Consider the following 25,021-nt stretch of genomic DNA (forward strand, 5'->3'; position numbering starts at 1 on the left):
TTAATGCAAACATCAGTGACTCAACATTAGCAACCAAAGGGTTCAGTCTGCAGCTCACACTCATGTGAAGCTACAGCCTCCCCCTTTAGTCTCTGTCATCCTTCTGCTCCTGCACAAACAAAGCAAGACAAAACCTCCACCCTTCTTCTACAGGCTGGGTGAATTGTTGTGGACATTCACTAATCCTAAAGTCGGCACCGTTTTTGTCTCAGTATCAAGTCAGTTAAACTTTTAGTCGTCAGTCCGTCACAGCCCAGTCACATGCATACATCCACACACATTCATACCAGATATTGCTGATAATGGAGTCTCACGCGCAGCCTATTCGAGCCTCCATCACCAGCAAGATGACGTCATCATTTTAAAGGAAAACAGTTCCTTGTTTTTGGACTGGATTGACTCGCTGCAATCCTTTTAGGCTCAGGACTTCTCATGTGATCAATGTCACATATAAGTGAATTTCTCCAAAGCCCATTATAATCATGGAGAAAAACACTTTGCCACTGTTTCCAATACTGGGGCCCATTGCAAACATGTCCAAGCATAAAACCATCTTTCTCTCTCTTAGAGAAAGAAAACAATCCAAACCTCACTGATAAAATCAACCTAGTGTCAAGCAAAACCCAAAAATCAACCAAAACTTCACCAGAAAGTTTTCCTCTCTCCCGGGACAATATTGTGCAGGAATACAGGCACCGTAACTCCTTTTGCACTGACAAAAACATGTTGGATTTACTTGATTCAATAGTGGACACTGGTTGCACACAAAGGTTTTGCTTTGGCAGAAACTTAAACAACTGAGTTAAATCAACACAACCTTTTCATATTCAGTAAACCTGCATGTTGTGTTCATAAAACACGATTGAAACATGTTCAGATGGAGTAAGTTGAGCTCCTGGAACATTTTAATCCTTCAATTGAAATTGAATGGGTCTACAACAACTACCATCCTCCTATCTCTATCCTGGTTGCAGCAGGGCTGGGAAATAACCCTGAAGTGATAGGTTACCAGGCAGGGTACACCCTGGACAGCTCACCAGTCTATCAGATAGAAACACACAGCCGTTTACATTCATGGATAATTTAGCCCAGGACCTTCTTACTGTGGAGCAACAGCACTAACCAGCATGCCAACAATGGAGGAAATACAGGAAAGCTATGATTTCCTGTATTTGAGGCAGAATTATTTTGTTCTTGCCCTTGACAGGTTAATCCACAATAAATAGCAACAGCATGCATGTGGTGTGTGTGTCGTTGTCTGCCTCTTATAACTCCAGTGATTTTCCTGTAGTTTGAAATCTTATGCGGTGTTGACACAATAATTTGTTGTAAACCAGGAAATTCCCAACTGTGGTAGAAAGCACAGCTTAGCCTTAGCAAATGTTCAAAGAAAAGTCGTCACTTCCTGATTTCTGCTTCACTGATAAATATTGTCACACTGGGGTTTTTGCAAATGATATCAGTGAGCACTGTGTGGCAGCTGGAGTCAGACAACTGAAGCTCCCACAATCAAGACCACAAACAGCTTTCAAAGGAGATTTGAAGCTTTTCTGGCAGCAAGCTTCATGATTTATGGGACTGGAACTGGAACAGAAACTACCTGATCACCAATGGTGAGCTGGCATGGAATTATTTTTATGACATTTTATCAAAGTTATAAATAAGCATGCCCATTAACACATAGTGAGTGAGCATGTTGTCTTCCCACGCAGTGAACAGCGGATGCTAATGTTTTTGTCACTTTTTACAGAGTCAAACTCAAAGTAAGGTCAGTGCTTCCACGCTTTAAACGCTGCACGCTCACACTCTCTCCACACTCGATAGATTATCCATTGTTCATCTGCACACAGCTGCGGTTTTAGTAACGCAGTAACGCAGCGTGCTTACGGCAAAGTAACAGTAATCTAATTACCTTTTTTGCAATAGTAATCCCTCACTTTACTCGTTTCTTGAAAAAAGTAATCGGATTACTTCCCATCTCTGGTTGGAGCTGTGCACTTGTGGGTTCCACCTTGTGTACACGTTTATCTTTGCTGTGTGTACTTGTACCTCTGAGTGGAAGCTGAACTCTTGAGTTCGAGTATCGAAGCATCAGCTGTGACGTTAAAGTCCAAACAGCTCGTTCATTTGACGTGCAAATGAACGAAGGTAACGCCGTTTTCATGTGGATGTGTCACTGAGACACTTTCCACATCCACAGCTCACAAAATGGGAAAACTATAGAAGTATAACAATGAAGAAGTTACTATGTTACGGGTCCCAAGGATGAAGACCTCGATGACAAATATGTTACCTGTAAAAGCAGGTGAAGAGCAGAGTAAGGAAGACACGATGCGTCTCTGCTTTCCTCCAGAACGTGTCTGAGTCTGATTTATTTCACACAAATAAATGCTATAAAACACTAAACATGAGCTTTCAATATACTGTTCAGCTGGTTCCTCATTCACATCAATGACATTTACTTATTTCACAACATCAGTGAAATATACTCTTTTTAACTGGTTCAGTTTCTCAAGTTCACACTTCTTTCCATAACAGCTACATCCTTTTATCATATCAATAAACACATCACATTGTCTTCTGCAGTGTCTTACTGGCTAAACAGTTCTATTCAATAACAGCATTGGTAAATACATTACATTTGTTCCCTCCAGTAATTTACTGGCAAAATCACTATTTAGTGCATCATGAAACACAGCTTGTTGAATCAACCCATGAATGCCTCTGTTAGCTACACAGAGTTGCTCAGAGTGCTTGTGTTACACTAGCTAATCTACTCAGTCACTTTAACAGAACTATTAACATTCACATCTCACAGAACTGATTTGATTGGAGCATTACAACACGTTTGCACAGAGCATAGGAGCGCACTGACTCTGCTTCACGAGCGCTCCACCTAACGAGCGGGCTCGCGGTGCGGTCGCGCGGGACACTCCTCTGGTTTTCTCCCGTGTTTACATATAAATAACTTTGGCGGACCGCCTTAACTCTCCCATTCACATTAACCTGGGTAACCATGGTGACAATAAACAACATTTTCGGTGCGAGCACCGTGTACCGACCTGTAAAAGCAGGTGAAGAGCAGAGTAAGGAAGACACGATGCGTCTCTGCTTTCCTCCAGAACGTGTCTGAGGAAGCAGCGGAAGGTGGGCTCCACTTACTGCTCCCCGAAACCCCGGAGCAAGCACCAAAGTTCCGCCCTCACTGCTTTCTAACATAAAATGAATCCCTGTTACATGGATTTTCTATCCTCTTAAAGAAACTGAAAATAAATACATATAGCAATGAAAAATGTCCCGTTACATGAGTGTTTACACAAAATAATATTCATGTGGTCATTCCCTCACAGGGGTGCCACAACTACACTGCTGTTTTGACAGAGACACAGTGTGTTTATCTAACTTGGCTGAAGCCAAAGTTCTCCAGACAAATTCAGTCTGTTTCTGCCAAGTGTGAACTCACTGGATGAGCGCCAGATACACAGAATCAAAAAGGGATAAATTACTTTTCTTATGTCATGTTCCCGTCACAAACTGGCTCAAGGAGAGGGGAAGCAGGAGTCCACAGATGAAATGTTCCTATAAATAAAGTGGAATTTATTCAAACTTTACCAAAACTTCAACACATCAAATACAAGCAGTTCAGCAGGGAGTGGATGTGTGTTGCATGTGCCAGGTGGATGCAGAGAGAGGCCAGGGCCACGTTCAAACCTGAACACGCTGCACAGTGTTTTGTTCCATTTGTTAGGGATGAATGAAATGCTTCCTTGAAAGGATGTGTGCAGTCACCAGTGGGCGTGGAAGCATGTGCGCCCTCATTTGGTGGGTGTGCAAGAAAAGTCATCCTGTCACACAGCAATGCCTACATAAATCACACCACTCTGCTTAAAATAATAATGTTTAGTGAAGCAGGTGAAGCAAAGGGCTGCTTTTAATAGGCTGGGAGACCCAGGTGTGCTGCTTTAGCTGCTGAGCCTCTTATGACAGAACAGCGGAGAGTGGTAAGAAGGGAGGAGGGGGTCTGGCTGTGTTTGTGAACGATAGATGGTGTAACTCTGGGCATTTCTCTATCAAAGAGACGCTATGCTGTAAGGACATTGAGCTGCTAGCGGTTAGCATGAGACCGTACTATCTACCACGAGAGTTTACACACGTGATTATGATAGCTGTGTATGTCCCGCCCTCTGCTAACGCTGCAGCAGCCTGTGAGGTCCTGCACACTGTAACCAGCAGACTCCAAACACAGCACCCTCAGGCCCTTTTCCTGATCTCTGGGGACTTTAAAGATGATGTAACCATTTAATTATGGTTACATAATTAATTATGTAATTAATTATGCAAAATGCAAAACGCTCAGCTGTGTCTCCAATCAAAGCTCTGTAACTTCAGAGGTGATGTTCATATGTTGACTAATGGTTTTCTTTCATTTTTGATGTACTGCAGAATATTTGTATAAAATCCAGGCCAGGAAAATCTCCTTCATGTGTTTCTGTGTTTTGTCTTCAGCTACGTTGACACAAAGGCCTCTGCTGTGACGCTCACACCTTTGATAAAGTCTGGAGAGTGTCAGCTTCCTGTTTATAGATACAAAAATATGTAATGTTGTGAACTCTGGCCGCAGCGGCGCAAGAAAAAGGAGAATTACGGGAAGCACTCACAACAGGTAAAATCAAAATAACAAAGTAAAGTAGGATAAAATAAAAAACAACAAAAGAACAACACAATATACTTCCCCATACTGTTACTGCTAACCTCTGTTAACCTAGTAACTCTTACCTTCTAACTGACAGCTGGTCAATAAACGAGCTCCATAAACGCTCCATATTCACCTTTACATGGAATATAAAGGAAAAGAAGAAACACAGTGCTGTGTCAGCGTTAGACATATAGATATATCCTTGCTTTTAATACATTTGAAGGTGGGTGGGAGAGGTGCTTCTCCGCGTAGTCTACGGTCTCTTTGGGATCGCTAAAGCTTTTCCTCACATCACCGTGGGTCACTAACAGCTTTGCAGGGTATAGCAGTCTGTACCTGACGCCGGTCATCCCACGTAGTCTTCCTCTCATATTTGAAACTCTTTATTATCAACTATCTAATAAAACGCAAAACAGCCAAGAAGTGAATCTGCCATGAATTTCACAACTTTACAAGCTAAGAAATCAGAAATCAGAAATCAGAAATCAGAATGGGTTTATTGCCAGATGTTGAGGTTTACAACATTAGGAAAAGTGCTGCGGTGCTTCAGTGCAAACAATAAGAATTAAAGTGCTATGTAGAAAGAAAGATATGTGCATGAGATATACATGAGATATATACATGAGAATAAGAATTATGAGTGCTACGTAGAAAGATATATACATGAGTGCAGGTGGTGATCAGTGCCAGACATGAAATGATGCAGTGACACAGCGTAGGGTCATGTGTTAGTGGCGGGGACAGTCATGTGGTTATTGTTCATGTGTCCAACAGCAGAGGGGAAGAAACTGTTCTTGTGGCGAGAGGTTCTGGTGCGAATGGACCGGAGCCTCCTGCCTGAGGGGAGCAGGTCAAACAGACTGTGTCCAGGGTGAGAAGGGTCAGCTGAGATCTGGGCTGCACGCCGCAGTGTCCTGGAGGTGTACAGGTCCTGCAGAGATGGGAGTCTGCAGCCAATCACCTTCTCAGCAGAGTGCACAACACGCTGCAGTCTCTGTTTGTCCCTGATAGTGGCTCCAGCGTACCACACGGTGATGGAGGAGGTGAGGATGGACTCGATGATTGCAGTGTAGAATTGCATCATCGTCCGTGTTGGCAGGTTGAATTTCTTCAGCTGCCTCAGGAAGTACATCCTCTGCTGGGCTTTCTTGATGACGGAGGTGATGGTGGGCTCCCACTTCAGGTCCTGGGTGATGGTGGTACCCAGGAAGCGGAATGAGTCCACAGAGGTGATGGGGGTGTCAGTCAGGATGATGGGGGGGAGTGGGGCTGTGTGCTTCCTGAAGTCCACAATAATCTCCACTGTCTTCTGGGCATTCAGCACCAGGTTGTTGTGGCTGCACCAGGACACCAGACGTTCAACCTCCCTCCTGTAGGCAGACTCGTCCCCGTCAGAGATGAGCCCAATGACGGTGGTGTCATCTGCGAACTTGATTAGCTTGACAGACTGGTGGGTGGAGGTGCAGTAGTTGGTGTACAGGGAGAAGAGCAGAGGAGAAAGAACACAGCCCTGAGGGGAGCCGGTGCTGATGGTCCGGGAGTCCGAGACATTCTTTCCCAGCCTCACGTGCTGCTTCCTGTCCGTCAGGAAGTCAGTGATCCACCGGCAGATGGGATCAGGCACATTCATCTGGGAAAGCTTGCCTCGGAGATGGTCTGGAAGGATGGTGTTGAAGGCAGAGCTGAAGTCCACAAACAGGATCCTGGCGTAGGTTCCTGGGGAGTCCAGATGCTGCAGGATGAAGTGTAGGGCCATGTTGATGGCGTCGTCTACAGACCTGTTGGCTCTATATGCAAACTGCAGGGGGTCCAGGAGGGGGGCCGTGAGGGTCTTGAGATGGGAGAGAACCAGGCGCTCAAATGACTTCATGACCACAGATGTCAGAGCCACGGGTCTGTAGTCATTTAGTCCAGTGATCCTAGGTTTCTTGGGGACAGGGATTATGGTAGAGGACTTGAAGCAGGCAGGCACATGACATGCCTGCAGTGAGGAGTTGAAGATGCCAGAAAACACTGGGGCCAGCTCGTTTGCACAGTGTCTGAGGGTGGCAGGAGACACAACGTCTGGGCCGGGAGCTTTCCGAGCATTCAGACTCCTAAACTGCTTCCTCACATCTGCTTCATGAATATGAAGAGTTGTGGTCGGAGGAGGTGGTGTGAAATCCTCTTTTGTGTGGGGTGAGGGGGCGGGTGTTGCAGGTGAACAGTTTGAAGGTGGTGATGGCTCTATGGAGGGGGGAGAGGTGGGGGAATGAGTGTCCAAAGTGCCTCTATTGTTGGGGTCGTTGGAGGTGTGAAGGCTGCCTGATGGCTCGTCAAAACGACAGTAGAAGTCGTTGAGGGTGTTGACCAAGAGCAAGTCATCAGTGGAGTGGGGGGTTTTAGGCTTGTAGTTTGTAATATTCCTAAAACCTTTCCACACAGAGGCCGAGTCATTCTCTGAGATCTGCTGCTGCATCTTCTCAGAGTGCTGATGTTTGGCAATGTCCACTTCTTTAGTGAACCTGTACTTGGCATTTGAAGGTGGGTGGGAGAGGTGCTTCTCCGCGTAGTCTACGGTCTCTTTGGGATCGGTAAAGCTTTTCCTCACATCACCATGGGTCACTAACAGCTTTGCAGGGTATAGCAGTCTGTACCTGACGCCGGTCATCCCACGTAGTCTTCCTCTCATATTTGCAAATGCGGCTCTGCGTTTCCAACAGAGGAGGGAAATCTGGGAGGATGTTTATTTTAAAAACCCTTATACATCAGGTTCTTGTTCTCTGCAGCTTTCAGCAGAATTTCCTCACCAATGTGGTAGTAGTGCAATCTCAAGATGATGGGCCGAGGAAGATGACTTTGTTTGGGACGCTGGCGATTCACTCTATGTGCTCGATCGATGAGTGGCTTCTCCTCGAGAGATAGCGCCTCCGCCAACAGGTGTGAACCAACTCAGTCATCTTGGGTCCCTCTGTGCCTTCTGGTATTCCTGCAGTTCTTAAATTATTCCTCCTGGAGTGCCTCAAGAGCTCCACATCTCTCATCTAACTTCTTTACCTCCGCAGACAAACGCTCCACAGTGGCCTGGAGAGTGGCGATGGTGTCAGAGTGGTTCGAGGCACAGTCCTGCAGTTCAGTCAAAGTGTTATCATGCCTGGCCACGTCGCTTTTTATGTCCGAGGGCTGGATGCTCTGGTTCAAGGATGATATCTCGCCTCCTATGGTGGTAGAAATCTCTAATATGCAAGTGTCCAGTGCTAGTTAGTTAGTTCTAGTTCTAGTGGTTAGTGGGGCTTTATTTGATGATTCTAGTGTGTGTTACATTGTTGTCATATTGTTGAGTCGCAGAGCTGTACAGTGTTACAGTTTCTGTAGAGTCTGGTATAAGGAACTCAGATCCCTCTGTGAATAATGTTCACTGAAACTGATCTGTAGTTAATGAACTAGTCAGGATTTACACTAGAGAATGTTTCTGCCATTACATGGCCTGTATTTGTAGAGCGCTTTACTCGTCCCTAAGGACCCCAAAGTGCTTTTTTGCCCAAGGACACAACATGTCCAAGCCGGGGCTCGAACCGGCAACCTTCCGATTACAAGACAAGCTGCCAACTCTTGAGCCACGATCGGCCCACATATTGTTGTCTTTTGTTGCAGACACCAAGTGTTGAGATCCTCTCTACATGTTTAAGAATCAGATTTAGTAAAGTCAAACATGCGTCCTCCACTCCTCTGTTGGGCCTGTATGCAAACTGCATTGGATCCAGCTGACCTTCAGTCTCTTCATAATCACATTTCTGATGATTTTTTCAAAGACTTTCATGACAACTGAAGTGAGGCAACAGGCCTGAAGTCGTTTAGATTTAGGGACAGGAACCACGACTGCTTCTTTGCAAAGAGAGGGCACATGTTGTGTTTGCAAGGATTTGTTAAAAATAACCTGAAATATAGGCCTGAGTTCATCAGCACAAGATTTAATTAGGCGGCCACTAATATTATCAGGACCTGGCTCTTGTTCACATTGACTGTATGAAAGGCCTTTTTAACATCGCTGAGTTCAATGATAAAGTGCTGAGTATCTCTCAGTTTCTGTTTCAGTTCCCAAATATCCTCGCTGAAATCAGAAGAACTAAAACGAGCATAAAACATGTTTAAAGCATTTGAAAATCTCTGTCTGAATTAAAACATCTAAAATGACCTGACTGCTGCTCTGGGGATTTTGAAACCCTGCTATGGTTTTCATACAAGTCCAGGCAGACCCAAAAGTTTTTGCAGCAAATTTGCTTTCAAGAAGGTTTTTGTCTGTTTTGCTTTCAAGATCTCGATTTTCATTTCCTTGGTAGCTGTCTGAAAATCGGTAACAGCCCCTCTTTAAAGGCCTGTCTCTTTTTCCTTAAACAGGATTTGACACTTTTAGTGACCCATGGCTTATTGTTAGCGTAAATTTTAACGCGCTCACGGGGTATAATCATGTCTTTACAAAATACTGCACAGGAGCTAGTAACATCCACCAAAGCGTCGAGATCATCTCCACAAGACTGAAGACGGGGCTGTACGAAGTCACTTTATCTCTACAGACTGTAAGCTGTCGTCTGTGAGGCGTGAGCGTGTTTGTTTGAACACAGTTCACGGTGGAGAACAGCTGCTGACATAATGTGGATCCCAAGATCCATAACTGGCCTACCTGGGGCTGAAAGTCTCCATAAATGCAGGCGTTTCGGCGGCTACACCGGCTTCCACGAGTGTGACGCTTATTTTGAGAAAATAATAGAATATAAATGTATTTTTATATTTCAATATCACAATAATCTTCCAATGTAGAACTACAAGTTAAAAAAGAAGTAACATAAATCAAATCCACTTCAGCTAAATACTTCTCATTTATTTCCATCTTACATGCTGTGACTGCAGCCATTCCCACATCTCTGTGAATGGGACTCATGGACATGGATCAGTGGTTGTTGATCAATGGTCCTGAGAATCTGCATAATTAAGATGAAGGAACGGAGCTCCCAGCCCATCGTTCCTGCAGCTGCTTTCAGTCTTTATGCAAATGTCCTGTTTGTAAGACTGAAACCTGCAGCTGAGACTGAAGACGTCACCTGATGATGACGACACGTTTCTCCCACAAAACGCTGCGTCCAGATGAACAGAAGCAACAGACTCACTTTCCTGGATGATTGAGATGCATCAAGACTTCATTGTGTGTTACTTCTCATTCAGCACAGACACATTATTCCTGTTAGGTCATGTCAGCTGTCACTCAGTACAAGCACAACTGTGAACAACACAAACTTCTCTTCAATGTGTCACAGAAACACTAAGTGTGAGAGCCTGTATGACACACAGGACAGACTGTAAGCTCTGCTGGCTGCACAGCACTTTGTAGCAGTTTTCCAACATGTCCTCCACCCGTGATGTCAGTGGTGGGACCCCAGTCACAGCACTCAGCACCACCTCCTTTAAATGGATTTTATAGCAGTTCCTCCCGTTACTCGGTGCAACGCTTCTTAAATGTGTTTTTGCAGGATAAAACACAGCAGGTGGTGTAGAGAGGACGTCAGCTGACGGAGCAGAGGGAGGCAGACTGTGGATAAATGACAGAGTGAGAGGAGAGCAACCATGACAGAAGCACAGGTGTGGCAGATAGAAGTGGCTTTATAGACACTTATTGTCAGTCCTCGTGCATGCTGTGGAAATAAGTGTCTGTGTCATGAGGTGACATGTGAGCTTATCTTTGGTCAATAAAGCTGAACGACCAGTTTTCACTTTGCTTGTTACGCTTGTTTAGTGACGTCTGGGTTTCTGTGGAGCCCGAATTTTGATGAGTTCTGGTGAAATCATCTGAGATCATCTGAGCATCGGTGAAGAGTCAGCAGAGAAAGTGTGGGACAGAAGTTTGCTTTGGACACATGGACTGAAATCAAAAAGTAACAAACAGGATTTCCAATGGACAGTATGGAGAAGTGAAAGTACACAAAGGCTGTGCTGGAACACGTGTGTTACACTTTTTGACAGCTGAGAACAAAACACAATATTTTGCATCATCTCTGCAGTGTCTCTTCTTTCCTCTGCTGTTGTGCTTTTAGCTCCAAACTGTTTCAAATGGTTTGTCAGCAAGCTGACCTCTGACCTCTGCAGTACTAACTCCTGACCCGTACAAAGAGCGGGCGTTTCTGACCTTTGACCTGCAGCTGTATGTCTCTCAGTCTCAGTTCTTCTCTCCGTCACTGATGGAGCAGGTGTAGTTGCTGCTGACAGTCAGTCGTTTGTTTTCTCAGAGTGAGGCTGAAGTCTGAACTGTTCAGAGCATCAGGTCTCATCAACGTGCGCTGCTGTAACGCCGCTTTGTCCTCTGAGATCACCAGGTATGAAACCTGAGTGCTGACAGAGCAGCATGTTCCCCCTCATTCACCTCCACCACCACAGCCAAGGCATGCTGGGAAACTGAGGACACACAGACGGAGAACTGAAGTGTCTGCTGTGTGTTCATCTCAGAGTCCTCACAGGTGACACATTAGCTCCAGAACACCAAGCCAGGTGTTTGAAGCCTGACAGGGATTCTTCCCATCCAGAGGGAGGATTTAGCTGCACAACAATGAACATTAGTGTGTAGTTTAGAAACACAGACTGTGCCTGCACTGCATCTAGTGAAGAAAAGTGTTACTGCGAGAGAACCAGGCTCCTTTAAAGCAGCTGATATTAAGGTTGAAAAATCAACAATAAGCTGATGTAATCAACGTTTCACAAAATGGTCAGCAGCTAAAATCTGGAGCCGTTCTTTGGTGGTAATTAACAGTTTGTTCTTGTTAGCTAATTATGTCATTAAAGGTAGCAGCAGAAGCCTTGTGTTGAAAGCCCATTCACTCACACATTCACACAGTATGTGTGTGTCTGTGTTACACTGTGGACATCCCTTCTGTTGGAGCGCCATCTTGTGGCAGGTTTAAGAAATGTTCTTCTTGTAAATCCAAACTGATGCACCTCCATAGCAGACTGTGGAGGCTTTCAGTGACATGAAGACTTGATTTATACTGTCATATTCTCCTGTTACACAAAGCACAGCACGCTGAACATGGATGAACTGAAACTCCCAGCATCTGACTGAGGAAAAGCACAAATCATTCTCACACTGACTCCTGCTTGATTTTAGATTTGCTTTCAAATCCTCACACTTTCATATGAAGCACTAAATGGGCTCCAGACTGTTTATCTCAGCTTCCTGTCAAACACACTGCTGCTCACACCGAGGCTCAGTTTACTCCTCCAGCCTGGCTTAACCTGCTGTCTGTTAAAAACAGTCCCACACTCCTCTGTTTAATCCTTCTGATCAGACTCTTTGATTTTGTATTGTTTTTACCTGAAGTTGTGTTTTTGACATGGTTCTGTCTGTGAAATAAAGCTCACACACACACTGCTACAGTCCTTCATACACTTAGAAATGAAGCTGCTCCTTTCCTCAGTGCTGACACATAAAGAAGAGTTGGTTTTATATCCAACACGTCTCTGTTCCAGAAAACAGCTTCAGCAGCCTCTGAGTCTGAACTTGGAGTTGGTTATAAGCCACAGGCCTGTGTGCACAGCAATGAGGAAATATAATGCAGTAAGTGAAACATGGATGTGTGGAACAGATTATCCCAAAGGTTGATTCTGTTCATCTGGACGTTCTCAGTGAAACATTTGGTCTCTCGGTCAGGTGACTCCTTTAGTCTCAGCTGACTGCAGCTTTCCAAACCTTTGTCACTGGATCACTCACTTCATCTCCAACGTGTCCCTGACACAGACAGCTGGAGCCGTTACAGCAAAATCATTGATCATCGTTTTTAGAACATTAGCTGGTGTTGGTGGGCAGGCTAGCAGTGCTAATTGTTAGCACTAGTTCTGCTGCTCTCCCTTTGTCTCTGTTATTGTTGGTCTTTAGTGAACAATAGAAAGTGTCTTCATGAGACTGTTGCCTAATGTTCAAATGTAGATAACACCACCTGCACCAACCTGTTACACAGCTGGTGTAGCTTTGGCTGGAGCACATATTGGCAGCTCCAGTGACATCACCACTCCATGGTGACATCATCTCTACAGACTGTGGCTGTTACATATCCTCACCTGGTAATAATAAGACTGTCCTCAGCTGCACACAGCTCCAAGATGAACAAACTGAAGTAAATACAAATTAGAGTTACGATAGATTGAAATCTTGTAATCAGAGCTAATTCTTAGTGAAACTCTCACAACATCATATCATGATCCTGGGTTAGTGTCTCGGTCTCAGATCACAACATCAGCACAGGCTTGGCTTGGGTGAGGTATTGAGTGGTTCTTGTCCATGACAGCTGCAGGTACAGTGCCATCAGCCATGCTGCACCACATGTCTGCCCAGGAACATTAGTGTGGCTGAGTCTCATGTAAACATTGTGCTAAAGTGGTGGGAAAGTGGCTGCAAGCTGGCTGCACTGTGTCCAATACTCTCAGTATGATATCCACAAACCTCTGAGTGTCACAGAGTGGGCCTGTGCTCAGCTCACTGTGCCCCATTCAATTCTACTTGCATAGTTTTACAAGTAAAATTAAAAGTTGCTCAATGATAAGTTATTGTAGTAACAACTAAGTCCATGGTCATTATTTGTTAATAGTAGCTTAAAGCTTCTGCACCAATCATGGAGCAGCAGGTTTAGAGCATGTGGATCTACAAAAGTAAGTCCCAGTAAGATGGGCTGAGCCTTACATACTAGAAGAAACATGTCATTCCCAGCAGATGAAGCGCCCTTTAAAGCAGGATCTCACTTTAAACCTAAAGAACTTGCTATGAGCATGCAGTGCATTCATGGTTATTATTCATACGATTGTGGGGAGCTAATAAAGTGCAACTATCACATTACATTTTATTATTAAATTGTTGTTAACAATCCCTTCACTTCTGCTTATCTAATTCATGGTTGCAGGATGGCTGACAGCTTCCATTAGGCAGGAGGTAATGTCCATTCTGGCCACAGTGCAACCCACAATGTGTAACTGACACTATTATATTGCATTATGTCACATTGTTACATCTTTTTAATAAATGATGACAGTCAGCTGAATTTGCTGCCCCCTTGGTGGAGGACATCAGGATCAGCAGCTGCTGCTCCATCACAAACACCACAGAAGAAGAACAACACTGGATCAGATTATCTGGACGTGTTTGACAGGGACAGTGTTCATGTTCATGGACATCAGGACAAAAACAGACGATGGAAACCTGCCAGATTTGAGCTAAACTGCTCGTTTCCATGTGTAGTCCCTGGGAGGTCACATGACCAACAAAGACACACAAGCTGTGTCCCAAAACGTCGGCTGCATCCTCCGGAGGCCGCATTTGAAGGCCGATGACGTCACAGCCAGGCGACGAAGGCTGTCCCGATTCCTCGACTCCTTCAAATGCGTCCTTCATTCCCCCGAGTTTGAAGGATGGGTCGGGTGTGTCCTTCGTGGCCCACCATATCCCAGAATTCATAGCGCGGCCCAGCCAAATTTCAGCTGCCAACAATGGCGGCCGCTACTAAGTTTTAAAATTTAACGAGGGAGCACTACTTACTTACAATGAATTCCTTACACTATATAATTTTCCCGTCAGTGTTGGGGAATTCTCAATGGTGCTTGGTGCCATACCCTCAGGGACTTTAATGTTATATAAAAACACTGACAGCTCAATATCTGCCTCAGTCACTCTCCCTGATCCAGCTGAGTCAGCAGTGGGAAAAATCTGCTTTTCACAGGAACTTGGTAACAGCAATAAGAGAATACGTAGTTTATTCCAAGAAGATATCATGTCTCTCCCATATATAGAATATCTTACTGGAACCGACATGTTCCAGATATCACCTGGAAGACAGTCTGGATGATCCCATAAATATCTAATTGTGAACAAGGTGAAGGAAATCTCATATAAAATTCTTCATAAATGTGACCCAGCCAGTCACTATATGGTAACATTTAAAAGAGACATAAATACTAATTGAACTTTCTGTGGGGATCATCCAGAAACTGTGGCACATCTCTTTTGGTTCCTCTACACAGAGATTCTGGAAGAATTTAGCAGTTTTGTTATTGTCCATATTTTAAGGGAGTTTTCTTTACGATGGGAAATGTTTTATTCTGTTTCTTTAAGTTCCCCAGGAAGAATGATAAATGTTTTTTTATAAAAAATTTGTTAATACTTTTAGCTATTTTATATCCATAAATGTAAGTTTATTAATAAAACACCATATTTCTGCCTTTTTATAAGGATATGAATTGTACATACAATCAATTTCAGACTCAACCAACAAAAAGCCTCTCAGAACAATATTTATATGTTGATTTTTTTCGCCTACTCATTTCATCATTTTTTTACTCCTGGTTCTGTATGTTCATGTTCTGTTCTTTTGTAAACTTCATCTGTTTGTATGTTGTATACTCATTGTGTTTCAATAAAGTTCGATTTAAAAAGAGGTACGTTCTAAACGAAGCTTCAGACGTCACTGATCACGTGACTCTGGCCAAACGAATCAAGCCTCGACACGGTGCTTCTGAAGCAGCGCGTTGATCTTTCTGACACACGCACCGGAGCGTCAGCTTCAAGCGGACCATCACTACGTCTCACATCTAAAGGTGTCAAGGTAACTTTGAACTGAGTTCAGTCAATCTGGAGTTTTTCCAAGTTTTCTGTTGCTCTCTGTGAGAGAAGAGCGTTAAAGGCGGGGCTCTCCAGAGTCCAGCAAAACAGGAAACCACAGCTGGGTGTGTGTAAGTGTGCAAACCAATAGAATGCATCGTGGTGGGGGGGGCATCACGGGCAAGAAAAAAGTAAAATAATCGGTCGTACCCATGCTTCCCCGACGTCATGCCAGCGCATATTGGGAAATTCGTAGGCACCGATCGGTTTTCTATCAGCCATTTGCTGGGAGTAAGGGCGCCCTCCGTTTGCGAGGTGCGCCTGCTGCTGGCGGCACAGGGAGGAGAGGGCGGGGCGGCGGGGAGTCTCTGGCTGGCTGGAGCGGCATCTAATAACCAACTCGCAAAACAAAATAAAAACAACAAACAGATATTATGATACAGACTTATAATCTGCACCCATGTTTTTTCTACATTCTATAAAGTGAGCGCGAGAGCCCTCGGTGCGCCTGCGCGCTGCTGAAGTCAAAGTAAACTTTATTGTCATCTCCGCTACAGACAGTCCAGCATATAGAGAGACGAGACGACGAGGCTGCAGTTACAGCGGTGCAAGTAAACAAACAATAAATATAAGAAGAGTAAGAAAATAAATCTACACTTTAGGACTCGGGGTAAAGGATCAATAACAATTTAAATTTATAATTTACAGTTTGATGATTTAAAGTCTCACACAACCCGTCAAAAGGGGCGGGGCCGGCTGCTTCCAAGTAGAGCACATTTCATTTATAATGATGTAAATCCAAGCCCATCATGGATTCACGATCTGAATCCTGGGTTGTGTGAAATCCCAGAAATCAACCTTAGACAAAGTGAATCTGTGAACTAAGGTGTAGGTCTGTTAGGCAGGGCCGTGCAGAGAGGTTTAAAGGGGCGGGTGCTCAAAGTTAAAAAGGGGCACATTGAACCAGGCTGAATAACAACAACACACTTTCATCAAGAATCTAATATGGGCAACAAGACAAAGCAAACGTAGCCGATGCTTTACCTGATGGGTACAATGTTGCTGTTGAGGGGTTGCTGTGGATAGTGCTGGAGGGCAGGCAGGGCTGGACTGGGACAAAAAATCGGCCCGGGCATTTTGACTGGAGACCGGCCCACCAAAAATGTGACGTCATTCATGGATAAAACCGCAAAGGATTCTGGGAACTTTTGGCAAGCGGTACTAGCGCATACAGGCTTTCAATTGAACTCAGTTACATAGCGATAAAAAGAAACACAAAAAATGGCAAGAAGCTGCTGTATTATTAACTGCAATAGCCGGTGTTGTGCCAAAAAGTGATTGTCTGCCAAAAACTGATTTCCGGTATTTGCAAAGAAACTGATTGCTCGTATTTAAATTGCTATAAGTAACTTGTTGGGCTATAATATGTGAAACATATGTCAAATGCATCCCTCATGGATGACATAAAGTCATACTGAGCTACAAACAACATTAGTGTAACAAGGTAGAAGCCGCAATCAGTCTTTGGCAGTGACTTTTATATAACCTTTATTTATGCTGTAAAAAAAATCTAATTAACATTAAAAATGTATTTTTTAAGAAGTAGTTGGACAGCAGAAATGGCTCAAATATTACAATTATTTTTCAACTACTAATTAATTACCGTTGAGCTCAAAGGTTATATTAATACACGGTTAACGAATGTGTATTTATGACGACGATTTGTGAGACGAACAAAGGTAAACTTACCTTTGTTCGTACGATGGTCTTTCGGTGCATTTCAAGGTCCTGCACCCATCCGTCGGTAAACTGTACCTGGGCTTGTTGCAGTGACCTGAAGTTACTAAACTTCATGAGTGTATGCACTCACTCCAAGAACCGTATAATTATAAATCTGAGCGTGGCGAAAGTTGGGCAGCACGCTAACGTCTTTTGTCCCTCTGTGTGCTCGTAAGGGTCTGACCCTTTCACTCCTTTGATTTTTCCTTGTATCTTTTCTTTGTCTTTTCGTCGAGTCTGTGTTTGTACGGACCGGCATTGTTCTCCGTCGTTTTGTACATACCTTTTTTGTGCGGCAAAGAAAAAACAAGAAGGTATTGGAACCGGAGAATGAACGTTTTGCAGTGCTGCAATTGCAAATGCTTGTATTTGATGCGGTACTTGGATTGTTTTGCCAGGAGTTCCCGGCATGCAATGCGCAAAGTCACGTGGTCTGTCAATCGCTATAGGAAAAACCATAAAGCCTTTGCATGAAAACAACTGCTTTGATGTACACTGCCTTGTTGGTATATATGTATCAATCTAATAAAGTTAAACCTACACCATTCTCCCTATTCGGGATTTTAAACAGTACATAGCGGAAACAAAAAGACTGCTTGGTAGAGTTAACCTCCTGAACTATCTACAACACATGGTAGAAACCTGAAATTAAGACCAAGAACACTAGAGGTGAGACATGATCATTAATTAATATTAAAATTAATAAATGACAGATTTAGAGATATTTTCATAAAGTATTTATTTACCAAAACAATAGAAAACAGCATGGTAGCACAATATATTTTGTTAACACAGCAACCTTTAAATATGAAAGGAGACAGAGAAAGAAAGGTGAGAAAGAAGAATAAGAATAACACTTAATTGAGTTTTTGATGGCATTTTACACACAGTACTAATACAGTATCTAGAAAATATGGGAAAATACTGGCATCATATACAGTACTTACTTCTGAAGAAATTATATGGGACCCTGAAAAACAGGACACAAGTGAAAGGACAAAGAACTGTGAATGGCAATTGATGGACTTGCTCAGATGATCACAGTACTGGCATCTTTATTCCAGAAAGGAATTAGAGAAATCATATACACTAGTACTTACGTTGATGAACTTAAAAAGTTGAATGGTCTCGAACCTCTTAAACAAACAATGTATGATCAGACCCTGACAAACAGGACAGAAAGGAATAAAGATTAGATGAATATTAAAATCTATAAAGGACAGATTATGATTGAATTGTATCACCAAAGACTATTCACTCATCAATAAAAGGTCACCTACAACACTTCCACAGCAGCAACACTGAACATATCTTAAGACATGGAAACCTTTATGAAGTGAAAGGACAGACAGTGAAGGTTGAGAAAGAATTGTACTTAATAGATTTTTTCAGACGATGACAGTACTGGTATGCTTACTCTAGAAAAATGGTTGAATCATATTCCATATAGTACTTACTTAAAATGAACACACTTCAGTCCTCCTAAAATGACTGACAGCATCTGAAATGAAACAATGACAGATTAAGACTGTAAGAATATATGTTTATAAATGCCTAATACTCCAATCTCATATTTATTCTATCTATTAAGATGGACAAATTCTAAGCATTTACCAATCACTTGACTTGTTTGAAGTGAAGGTAGATACTAAACGTATTCGTTTAGGCAATAACAATAAAGCTGAATTTAATATTAACAATAGATAATTAGGAATGTTTTGCTCATTTTTATTTCACCTCACCAGGTTACAAAAGGAGCTTTCTCAGCAGGTCACTCTTCTCAGCTACCCTGTCAATGACCATGTCAGAGTCCAATGACATGAGAATGTCCTTTTCAGTGGCCATCAGCATAAACATCTCCAGCTTGTTTGCAGACAGGCTGCTTCGGAGTCTGCTTTTAATGAACTTGAGTGTAGAGAACGTTCTTTCACAGGCAACCTGAGTGAGGGAGAGGGTCAGCAGGTACTTGTATGCCAGCCCAAGGAGACGATAGGCATCAGACAGCATGTTGAACCGCCTGAGTATTTGATAGCAGCACAGTGGGCAATTTTTGCAAGAACCACAGCTTTCGGTCACAATTTCACTTTCTTCGTCCCATTCTTCAGATCTGTCCTTTGCTGTTCTGGTCGTGTACTCATCTACATGTGATGTCTTAAGCCTTTCCCACTGTTCAGCAAAACGTTTCAGTTCTGACTGAAGGTTATTAACTGTAGCCCTGCTGTCAAATTTAAGTAGACAGGCGCTGAGGTTCTGAAATGCATTACTTGGAAGAGAAACTGTTCTGACCTGGCTAAACTTCCTGGGGTCCAACCATGCCAAATCGGCAAGAAGAGGGCCATGTATGACAAGTCGTCTGTGGATTGCTTCAATAACTGTCCAGGATGATGTTGTGCACTTTCACCTCATATGATTTCTCAGCATTGATTTGCAACTCATCTTCAGGCATCTCTCCGGCCATGCCTTTTCTCTTTTTGGCTCTCTTTTTAGGTAGTTCAGCCTCCACTTCCATGTCTGTGTTGTTCTCCCTCTCCTCTAGTTTTTGATTTGTCTGTTTCACAAATGTGTCTGCAGCTGTCTTCACAGTTGGAAAGTCCCTGGCAATACTTTTGAGGCCATCTTGTGTGGCAGTCACCATATGATGGGCAGAGAGAATGTCCATCCCCTTTGACTGGAGGTACTTTGACAGAGGAGTTGTTTGCTCAAACACTCTAAGAAATATCTGTGCTGTTAACACAGTTTCATGCTTCAAGAGACACTCTTTAAAGCCTCGTGCTTTGGCACGAACAGCTGGCTTTTCTTTTTCCCTCTTTTCAATGGCTTCCATCGTCAGCACTACATCAACGAAGAGGCCATCATCTGGTTTTCCAAAATGTCCAAAGATTTTCTGGAGGGCATCGTGCTTGGCCCACCACCGTGTCTCACCTATTGGACTGAGGCGTCTGTGTCTTGTGTTTTCGGTTTGTTTCTCCCACAGATTAACCCTGTGATAGGACTCCTTGATGAACACAGCTATGTCATTAAGTAAATTAAAGAGTGATCCACTTTCAATGACACTTTGTGTTGTGTCAGCAATCACAAGATTAAGTATGTGTGCATAGCACCACAAATGCACATGAGTTGGAGACTGGGCAGTCATAAGTGCTGAAAAGCCTTTGTACTGGCCCTGCATATTTGAAGCACCATCTGTTGCATTCCCAGTGCACATGGCCTTGTCTAGATTCAGATGCTCTAAAACTCCAGAAAGCAAGTTTACAAAGTACTGCCCCGTGGATGCTTCGCACCTCACTATGGAGACAAGCCTCTCCTGCACAGACTCAGTAACATACCTGATGATTACTGAACACTGATCATAACCTGTGATGTCTTGGGTTGTGTCTAGCTGAACAGAAAACATCCCAGCTTTCTGGACATCACTGGCGATGCTCTCTTGAAGGAGATGGCCAAGTGCATCAATCACTGAGTTGACAGTTGTTTTGGAGAGTAGGGTGATGAGAGATCCTCTACCTCTTGATCCACTGGTCTGATGCAACTTCTTGCTTTTTTCAATGCAGTCATTCAAATGTTCTCCAAGGCACATATCATACTTGCCTAATAACACAATCAGTTCCAGAAAGTTACCATGATCGATGGTGTTATCACCTAAAGTGTATGCAGCCTCATTCTCCACATGCCTATAGCTGAGTCCCCTCTTCCCAAGTACTTTGATCACATCCACTATACGCTCTAAAACTTGCCGTCTCTTTTTCACTTGTGCTCTGTGAGCTGACAACTGACTGCCAGCAAACAAGCTCCTGATGTTGCCTTTTGAGCACCTTAAGAAAAAAGCTTCAGCACAGGTCTGGTGTGTGTTGCACTTTTCATGCTCCTCTGTGCGCAGATGTATATGTCGCCAGTCACTCATGCCTGTTATAAATGTGCTGGTGTCAGTCAGCCTTGCAAATGCCAGACACACAAAGCAGAACAATAAATGGCGTTCTTTGCAATAAGTAAGCCACTTCCTGTTGGTGCCATCTTTACAGCTGAACACCCTCATCACAACTGCACTGCTACTGTTCTGCTGTGGGTGGTAATCTAAGAAGGCCTGTAATATGGCAGGTTCAGGGCGAGCAAAGTAATCGATGCCCTGGCTCTCTCTCTCCTGCTCTTCCATCTCTCTCTCTTGCTCTTCCATCTCTCTCTCTTGCTCTTCCATCTCACTCTCTTGCTCCATCTCTCTCTCTTGCTCTTCCATCTCTCTCTCTTGCACTTCCATCTCTCTCTCTTGCACTTCCATCTCTCTCTCTTGCACTTCCATCTCTCTCTCTTGCTCTTCCATCTCTCTCTCTTGCTCTTCCATCTCTCTCTCTTGCACTTCCATCTCTCTCTCTTGCTCTTCCATCTCTCTCTCTTGCTCTTCCATCTCTCTCTCTTGCTCTTCCATCTCTCTCTCTTGCTCTTCCATCTCTCTCTCTTGCACTTCCATCTCTCTCTCTTGCTCTTCCATCTCTCTCTCTTGCTCTTCCATCTCTCTCTGCTGCTCTTCTGTCTCCTCTGTCACAGACTTCTCCACTTTTGATGATAAATCAGCTGGTGCAACATGTAAGGATTGGCACAATTTGTTAAGATTTTGAGAAATTTGAGAAACTAACCTTAAGCATAAAATAAAATTTACTATCAGTAACTTCATAGCACCCGCCCAGCAGTATATAAACTCCGTCATGCTAGTTACGCTGTACGAGTTATTAACCTGTGCAGTTAATAAAAGGACAGGTAATGTTTGTCGCGCTGTTGCACACACAGCACGCTCGTTTGTTTCAGTTTGTCAGTAGCAACAAGACAGCTTACCAACGTGTACGTAATAAGCTAATACTCCTGGGTGCTACACACTACAGTGCACGCTGTGCACCTACTTACTGGTTGTGTGGCATCAGTCTGTGTCTCTGAGTTAACTTGTGTTTCTCCTACAGCTCCGGACCGCAACAAATGCGCGTGCTCTTTGTGAGCTCGTTCCCGGCTCGTAACCAGCGCGTTCTGCCGTCAAGGGTGATCATTGGTTAAATGTGATCATGTGACTGATGCAAGCCAGATCCTTTTATTTAGCGAAACTGTGATTAATAGTTAAATATTATTGTTTTAGGGGCACAGACAGGACTCCGCACACACACACACACACACACATTAAAAAAATAAAAATAAAAATTAAAAAAAAAAAAGTTGCCTCAACAAAAGGGCACCTTGGGCACCATCAGGAAAGGGGCGGGTGCTGATCCTCGGGTTGGGGGATTTGTGTTTGTACTGGAGTGCAAAATTCAAACCAATGGAAGATGGACAACAAAAGTTCAAAGCCATCAGGTGCTCAGGTTAGAAAAAAGAGAAAAGATGCAGGTAAGCAGACGTGTGATTGGATAATGGCAGGTCATCCTGAACCAATCAGACTAAACTCCAAACAATACATTATGTTACAGATTTTAATATTAATTAGTCATTGTTACTTGTTGATTTGTCCTTTTCTCATTGTGTGACGAATTATGACGACTGTTTGGTAGCTGTTATTGTCTCTCTCTCTCTCTTCATGTGTGTTTCTCTGGTGAAACAATAGTTTTGTGTTAATGTTAGGGCTGCACGATTTTGCATAAAATGAGAATCACGATTTTTTGGCTTAGAATTGAGATCATGATTCTCTCATAACAACAAATAAACATAAAAACAACAAATGTCTCACGTTTTGTTGTTGCAGCAAAATGTTGTACTGCTTGAAATTCCGTCTCCACCGTTGCTCGACGCTGCGTGTACAGAGCAGGTAGTGCAACAATAGAAAAATAGTTGCGGGACGGCACTGTGTAGCGTTTGTCTAGGGTGTTGATCGTTTTCCTAAATCCCTCGTTTTGCACAGTGTTGATGGGAGCCATATTGTAGGAGCCATATTGTCAATCCTCAAGGATTGACGTACGCACGATGTAGTTATAAAACAGGGTTTATTCTGGTCTTGGCAACCCGTGAGAACTGCTCACGGACAAAACAATAAAACAAAAACATCACATCAAAATGCGCTCTTGTACGTAGTGTCAATCAATCAAAAAAATCCTTAATTACAGAAAATAAACCATTTAAAATACACAAACCTCGTGAGCTGACATCCAGGAGGTGCTAAATAGAGCTTTATGGCCTTATTGCCTTATCTTCCATCTTCTTCGTCAATTATTTTCACTCTTTAAACAATATTTTCTCCATGTGTGGAGCTAACTGTGAGTTGCAGCATGCAGACACCATGTGTGCTAGCAAAAGAAAAGTGGCTGGGTGGAGACCCAAACAGCAAAGCTGTACCCTACACAGTTCACCACCAGAGGGTGCAAAGGAACAAAATCCAGACATACAGCTTAACAAATATCAAATGCAACAAACATCAAATGCAAAAGACCGTTACACTCCCACCAATCACTTGTGATTAAAAAGAATAAAGTATTGCCTATGAACTAATGAACGGCTTTTGAATGAACTATCGTGAATTATCCTTTAAGCAGAGTGCGGTGGAGAATCGTCTTCCGCTTCCATCAGAATGACTGTCTTCTGAATGGGTCTTTCCAGGTGCACAGGTTTGGAGTTACGTTTTCCTGCTCTATCCAGGGTTGGATCACTCAGCAGCAATTTCACCTTCCTCACTTTTCCATCCTTTCCAGGATACACTTCAATGATCCTTGCCAACTTCCACTGGTTGCGTGGAGTTATCTCATCCTTCAGGAGGACAACATCATTGATCTTAGCATTTCTGTGCTCTTTGGTCCACTTCTGTCTTCCTTGAAGATTTAACAAATACTCCTTTTTCCACCTTGTCCAGAAAGTGTTGGCAAGTAGTTGAACACGACGCCACCTCTTACGGAGATAAAGATCTTCTTTCACAAACCTTCCTGGAGGTGGAGAGATGATTGTGGACTTCATGGTTAGTATGTGATTCGGTGTTAAAGGTTCTGGGTTTGATGGATCACATAGTTGGTCAGTAGTCAATGGTCTGCTATTAATCACTGCCATGACTTCATACAGGAATGTCCTCAGAGAGGAGCTGTCGAGTTGTTTGGCTGATTGTTCCAGAATGGACATGAGAACACTTCTTATGGTGCGAATTTGTCTTTCCCAGACACAACCCATATGACTAGATGCTGGGGTGTACATGAGAAACTCACAGTCCAGTTTCCCTAGCTTGGCTTGATCCATTTCCTTAAATGCTCCAATAAACTCATTTCTAGTGCCGACAAAATTCGTGCCTTGATCACATCTTATCTGACGAACTGTACCTCTGATGGCCATGAATGCACGTAATGAGTTGATGAGGGAATCTGTAGAGAGATCGTCAAGCATTTCAAGATGCACTGCTCTGGAGCACATGCAAGTGATTAGCAAGCCATAACGCTTTAGCTCCTTGCGGCCTTCTTTGACATAAAAAGGACCAAAGCAGTCCATCCCACAGTAGGTGAATGGCGGTGTGGTCTCCATCCGATCCTCTGGGAGGTCTGCCATCTTCTGCTGCTCTGTGCGCCTTCTGAACCTTCTGCATTTTACACATTTATAGATGTAAGATGACACGATCTTGCTGCATCCAAGAATCCAGAATCCGTTAGCTCGAAGTTTGAGCAAAGGCTGTTTCTTGAACCATCTTTATGATTGTTAACTCTGCTTCCTTTCTCTCTTGTTACACTACTGGTGTCGTGTGATCTACTCTTGTGATCCTTTGCTTCTTTCACATAGCGCTTGAGTCTAGCAACTGCCTTAATCATCCTCGACCAGTCGGAAAACTTGTGTAAGCGATCTAACAGTGACCTTTGTTCCTCCCCTTGTATCTTGTGGACTTGAACCTTCTTAACCTCCGGGTCACTGGTTGATAACTCTCCCACCTTAATTTCCCCACTGCCAAAGGAGGTCTGGGCCTTTGAACCAGTTTGATGCTACAAGTTGTTCTGCTGTGAGAC

General features: G+C 43.5%; 1 protein-coding gene and 1 long non-coding RNA gene across 2 annotated transcripts in view; both read right to left on the reverse strand.

The window, feature by feature from the left end:
• The window catches only part of LOC309697256 (uncharacterized protein), a gene marked incomplete at its 3' end in the record, with an annotated part of 102,771 nt that extends 94,203 nt beyond the window's left edge, over positions 1–8,568 (reverse strand). The window contains exon 1 of the mRNA XM_082519019.1: positions 8,466–8,568. The remainder of the gene's footprint in view (positions 1–8,465) is intronic.
• A 9,253-nt stretch (positions 8,569–17,821) lies between these two features.
• Positions 17,822–21,346, reverse strand: LOC309702475. The gene is made up of 3 exons (XR_014275536.1): positions 18,824–21,346; positions 18,539–18,582; positions 17,822–18,408 (listed from the first exon to the last, which is right to left on the reverse strand). It is a non-coding gene; the product is annotated as an uncharacterized lncRNA (long non-coding RNA).
• Between the last annotated feature and the right edge of the window lie 3,675 nt (positions 21,347–25,021).

This window comes from Aulonocara stuartgranti (assembly GCF_965226115.1).
Source record: "Aulonocara stuartgranti genome assembly, chromosome: 3".
NCBI classification, from domain to species: domain Eukaryota; kingdom Metazoa; phylum Chordata; class Actinopteri; order Cichliformes; family Cichlidae; genus Aulonocara; species Aulonocara stuartgranti.